The sequence below is a fragment of the Hibiscus syriacus genome, unplaced genomic scaffold, assembly GCF_006381635.1.
Source record: "Hibiscus syriacus cultivar Baekdansim isolate YM2019G1 unplaced genomic scaffold, ASM638163v2 tig00111618_pilon, whole genome shotgun sequence".
Classification (NCBI taxonomy): Eukaryota; Viridiplantae; Streptophyta; class Magnoliopsida; order Malvales; family Malvaceae; genus Hibiscus; species Hibiscus syriacus.
The window spans coordinates 48,600-55,005 of record NW_024063137.1 but is presented as its reverse complement, the minus strand read 5'-3'; the positions used below and the strand labels follow the sequence as shown (position 1 = coordinate 55,005).

The window sequence follows — 6,406 nt, the reverse complement described above, 5'->3', positions numbered from 1 at the left end:
CGAGGAAAAGCAATGTTAAATATGTTTTTGGGTTTAGTTTAATTGCTGTAAGCTTTACAATTTACTAACGTTTCGATTGTTCCTGAAAACCTTGTGCATCTTTTGACATTTTTACTTAAATTTTAAAGATTCGAAGTAACTCTTTTTTATGGGCGTATTAGAATTCAAGCAGCGGTTTCGATCATTTGTATTCATAACCTTATCGCAGGCTAATTTTATTTGGTTTGAAGATTCTTATGTTTTCTTGTATTTGAACTATCAGAATTCTAACTTTGATGAGAACTGGTTAAAAATGTTAGAGAAAATAGATGCATAAATTGTATAATTGTATGCATTTGAGCTATCAGTATACCGAATATTTCACGAGTAGGTATATATTATTTAATAATTTTTACTTTTCTGTTAAGTAAGTTTCATAATAGATAAGAAGCTTGGAGGTTCATTGCATTTTGAGAATTGGTTTGACATAGGTACTGTTGGTTATAGATATGGGGTGGTTAAGAGCTGGTTCAAGTGTGGCGAAGCTTGCAATTAGGAGGACTTTGTCTCAGGGTGGCTTGTATGCTACAAGATCACGCGTTGTTCCTTCACCGAGTCGATATTTTCATACCACTTTCTTTAAGTCTAAGGCACAAACTGCACCGGTTCCTCGCCTGTGCCACTCTCTAAGCTAACTGACAGTTTCTTAGATGGAACTAGCAGTGTACTTAGAGGAGCTTCAGAGGGCATGGGAAGCTGACCCAGATAGTGTTGATGAATCATGGGACAATTTCTTCAGGAATTTTGTGGGTCAGGCTGCTACATCCCCTGGAATTTCTGGCCAGACCATCCAGGAGAGTATGCGACTGTTATTGCTTGTGAGGGCTTACCAGGTTAATGGCCACATGAAAGCAAAATTGGATCCCTTGGGTTTAGAGGAAAGAGAAATCCCTGTTGATTTGGATCTAGCTCTTTATGGTTTTACTGAAGCTGATCTTGATAGAGAATTCTTTTTAGGTGTGTGGAGGATGTCTGGGTTTTTATCAGAAAATCGACCAGTGCAAACACTTAGATCAATTTTGACTCGACTTGAACAGGCTTACTGTGGAAGCATTGGGTTTGAGTACATGCACGTTGCTGACCGGGAAAGTGCAACTGGTTGAGAGACAAGATCGAAACCCCAACACCTATGCAGTACAACCGCCAGCGACGAGAAGTCATTCTTGATAGGCTTATATGGAGTACACAGTTTGAAAATTTCTTGGCCACCAAGTGGACAACTGCTAAGAGGTTTGGTCTGGAGGGTGCTGAGACTTTAATTCCTGGAATGAAAGAGATGTTCGACCGGGCTGCTGACCTTGGGGTTGAGAGCATAGTTATTGGAATGCCTCATAGAGGAAGACTCAACGTTCTAGGTAATGTTGTCCGAAAACCACTTTCTCAGATATTTAGTGAGTTCAGTGGTGGTATAAAACCTGTGGATGAGGTTGGGCTTTACACTGGAACTGGTGATGTCAAGTATCACTTGGGAACTTCTTATGATCGGCCAACAAGAGGTGGAAAGAGAATTCATTTGTCTTTAGTTGCAAACCCAAGTCACCTGGAAGCTGTGGACCCGGTTGTTGTTGGAAAAACTAGAGCAAAGCAGTATTACTCCAATGATGTGGGCAGGACCAAGAACATGGCTATTTTGATTCATGGAGATGGTAGCTTTGCTGGACAGGGTAGTCTATGAAACTCTTCACCTTAGTGCACTTTCAACTACACTACTGGTGGGACTATACATATTGTAGTCAACAACCAAGTGGCATTTACAACTGATCCAAGGGCAGGAAGATCTTCACAATATTGTACTGATGTTGCCAAAGCCTTGAATGCTCCCATTTTCCATGTAAATGGAGATGATGTTGAGGCAGTTGTCCATGCATGTGAACTTGCAGCAGAGTGGCGCCAAACCTTTCATTCAGATGTGGTGGTTGATTTGGTCTGTTATCGTAGATTTGGGCATAATGAGATTGATGAACCATCATTCACACAACCAAAAATGTATAAGGTCTGCCATTATACTTGTCTGTTCGGTTATTTATTTTCCCTTTACACATATCATAGTTGTTCCCGCCCCCTTTTTTTTCTGTTCTATATGATCATGTAGATTGACACAATCTTCACATATTGAGATTCTCTTTTTTCTTTCTAACAGATCATCCGGAATCACCCCTCAGCTCTTCAGATATACCAAAACAAATTGTTAGAATCTGGGCAGGTGACACAGGAAGACATTAATCGTATAAGTCAGAAGGTTGGCTCAATTCTTAATGAAGAATTTTTGGCCAGCAAAGATTATGTCCCGAAAAGAAGGGACTGGCTATCTGCTTATTGGACAGGATTCAAGTCACCTGAGCAACTTTCTCGTGTCCGAAACACTGGGTTTGTTGGTGTCTTTTGCAATTTCAACTTTCATAATGGGTAACCCTGATCCCGACTCATTGATGAAACTTTCATGATTTGCAGGGTTAAACCTGAGATATTGAAGAATGTTGGCAAAGCAATCACAACCCTTCCAGATAATTTTAAGCCTCATAGATCAGTAAAGAAGGTCTACGATCAACGTGCACAGATGATTGAGACAGGGGAGGGTCTTGACTGGGCTATGGGGGAAGCACTTGCATTTGCTACACTGGTGGTAGAAGGAAACCATGTTAGGCTGAGTGGTCAGGATGTTGAAAGGGGTACATTTAGTCACCGACATTCTGTGATTCATGACCAGGAAACAGGGGAACAGTACTGCCCCCTGGACCATGTTATCATCAACCAAAATGAGGAGATGTTTACTGTCAGCAATAGGTAACCTATTTGTGCTTTTGTGTAATAGTTAATTTTTTAGTCCAATACTATACTCCTAGAATGTATGCCAAAGGATTCTTATGATCCATGTAAACAATGAGGTTAAATGTTAATTGTGCTCTGCATCAAGGCATAACTTATGGAAAATTTCTCCATTTGACTGAATCCCATACTTGAAATGCTCTTTCCATGCAGTTCACAACATGCAATGTCGTGCAATTTAACACTATATCTTTCACATGTGAATTTATACTTGTTTGAATTAGGTGACAATATCCTTGCTTCTTGTAGTTGTACTGAGTTATGTTAATTCCTGAGAATTCTTAGATTGTGCCCGATAGTTTTGTGTAACATTTTCCCCTGTTCTTTTTGTTAATATTTGGATTCTACTCTGAGCAACATGGGGTTTTGCGTGCAGTTCTCTTTCTGAGTTTGGTGTGCTTGGATTTGAACTGGGTTACTCAATGGAAAACCCAAATTCCTTGGTTATGTGGGAAGCTCAGTTTGGTGACTTTGCTAATGGTGCTCAGGTGATCTTTGATCAATTTTTGAGTAGTGGAGAGTCAAAGTGGCTGCGTCAAACCGGTCTGGTTGTGCTGCTTCCTCATGGTTATGATGGACAAGGTCCTGAACATTCGAGTGCACGACTAGAGCGTTTTCTGCAGGTATTCCCCATGAAACAACATGCATTGTTCTTTGCATCTTGGTTTAGTTTTTCCATCCTACTTGTATTGATATTCACACTATGCTAGCATTTCGTCGTATACATGAAAAGCAAGGGGTAAAAAGAATATTGTGCATCGGTAACTAGATATAATATTTTTGTAGATGAGTGGTGACGACCCTTTTGTGATACCTGTGATGGATCCGACTCTCCGTAAGCAAATTCAGGAGTGCAACTGGCAGGTGGTTAATGTTACAACACCTGCTAATTACTTCCATGTTTTGCGGCGACAGGTGAGTGCAACTAATATTTCTTAACGATGTTTCAACGTTGAGGAAAGTCCTGCCATTTTCCTTTTCTTATTGTTTCTTCTCTCCACTCTCTCAGATACACAGGGAATTTCGTAAACCACTTATTGTCATGTCCCCCAAAAACTTGCTTCGTCACAAGGATTGCAAATCAAATCTTTCTGAATTCGATGATGTTCAAGGCCATCCTGGTTTTGATAAGCAAGGGACCCGATTTAAGCGCCTCATAAAGGATCAGAATATACACTCTGACCTTGAGGAGGGTATCAGACGCTTGGTACTTTGTTCTGGAAAGGTTTGTAAATTTATGCCCGCATTTCCCCATGTTTTCCTTTAGATAAGCAATTTAATTTTTGGAATTTTCTCTGGTAGAGTTAACTGGACATCTAAAAGTTCGTGAATTTTGTTATCTTGGGCTTCTAACTTAGAGTCTTCTGACCCCACCATTGATAAATATGTTATGAATCTTTTATGTAGGTTTGATCATTTCTTTGTTGTTTTTGATACAATAATCAATGTTCTATCTTCTTTCAGGTTTACTATGAGCTTGATGATGAACGAAAGAAGAACAATGCTTCGGATGTTGCTATATGTCGTGTGGAGCAGCTTTGCCCATTCCCTTATGACCTCATCCAGCGCGAGCTTAAGAGATATCCAAGTATGTACTCAGAACTTGGACTTGATCTATAGCTTTTATTCGTTTTTAGACCTCCCATATTTCTCTTTCTCCTCATGCCAAACTGGATGCACTAGCTGTGACGGGTTATGTGCCGTTTGGTTTAGTAATTTATCATGTATCGTAAGCCTCTATTCGTCTTTGATACTGAGACATCAGTTTTGGCTTTTTCTTTTGGGATTTCCTCAGATGCGGAGATTGTATGGTGCCAAGAAGAACCAATGAACATGGGTGCATTCAGTTACATCGCACCTCGACTTGCGACTTCAATGACTTCTCTGGGTAGAAGAACTTTTGACGATATTAGATACATCGGCCGTGCTCCATCTGCTTCAACTGCGACTGGTTTCTATTCTGTTCATGCGAAGGAACAAGCTGAGCTCGTGCAAAAGGCTATTCAACCCGAATCAATCAAGTGCAATGCCGTCATCTGAAGTTTTTCTTCAGAAGAAACCAAACTTGCATAACTATAGCATTATACAAACTTCTGAAATAAAATCTTGTGAGCTTCAAACACTCTTGTTAGAGTTTTTGCAGTTACTTTGATGCTTTTTTTTTTTTTTCTCTTGTGCTTGTTTTTTTCCCTCTTGTGCCTTTTCTGCTAGGGCACCGATGTTACCATAGTCGAGGTTAACAGTTCATCAAATATTTGATTTGATGCATAATTTTATAATAATATATATGTTTTGTACCTTGGAAATAAGAAAAAGGGGCGAAAAATCTTGAAAACAATTTATTTTTTACTTTTCAGAACTTATTTTATGTCTCTGTGGGCATTCTTTCTTACCTTAATGATTTCGGGTTTATAGGAAACTTGATATCTTGAGTTGACATATATTTGGGTAAACTACATGTTTTTACTTAAATTCGGCCGAAACAATTCATATATTTCCATATGAAACTACTTAATCATTTCCTTGTCCAGCTTTCCCTGGTATATATTGATCTAGTAAGCAGCCTGAACATATAGCCCATCTAGATAGCTAATTTTTTTTTATGGACTACGTTCTACAAAGATCATTGAATGAAAAGAAGTATGAATTACTAGCTTCGGAGACTTCGTGTTTGGAAAAGAGAGAAACTAAAAAGGTACACGAACATAAATATGGCTTGAGATGTTGACTCTAGAAAAATCAATAATAGGCTATGTAACTATTTGTTGAGCATCAAGTGGAAATGCAGCATTGTTGGAAATGCAAGCAACTAAGATGGGTCTGAACCCAGCTATGTGTTGATGGATGGTGCCCATCAAACCCACCATGAAAGCTTTGTAATTAGGTAAGAGCATCTTCAACATTAAGTGATTGTTGGGTTATTATCATCAACTGCCTCATACCTTCATCAAGACCATGTTGTTTCTTGCAAACAGGGCCGAGACTAGGACGTTGGAGGTCCTGTGCAAATTTTTAAAAAGAGATCTTTAAATCTCAATTTTTTTTAAAGATGCCTTTATTAACTAAAAAAATGAGGTAATCTTTACAGCTGTAGCACATTACTAATTATTGATATTTTTCATATAACTTCAACAAGATTCAATCGCAGATTCTGTGGTTGTGGATCCAAAAAATTTACCACTGATCTATAATATTTTATTTATTTTTTTATTGTAACAATAATAATAAATCTAATTTTTTGGGTCATTGCTATTCCGGGCCCTGTTCCTTTGCTCACATTGTGCTGTGGAATCCCCGCCTCTGCTTGCAAAGGGGGCGTACTTGGAAGAGGCCAACTCTTTTTTTTTTTGGGTAAGCAAATAACGACGATAGGTTTGGTCCGATCTAAATTTTAGTTAATCCGAATTCGATTTGAAAATTGGAGTCCTCCATCAACACTCGATTCAACTCGAGTTTAGATAGGTCCCACAATTTGAAACCGGTCCAATTTTTAGGCTAAATTGTACAAGTGATCTAAATAAATATATATATAATTCATTTT

General features: G+C 38.7%; 1 pseudogene; it reads left to right on the top strand.

The window, feature by feature from the left end:
* The first annotated feature begins 470 nt into the window (after positions 1–470).
* Positions 471–5,149, top strand: LOC120165874 (annotated as a pseudogene).
* Positions 5,150–6,406: the final 1,257 nt, after the last annotated feature.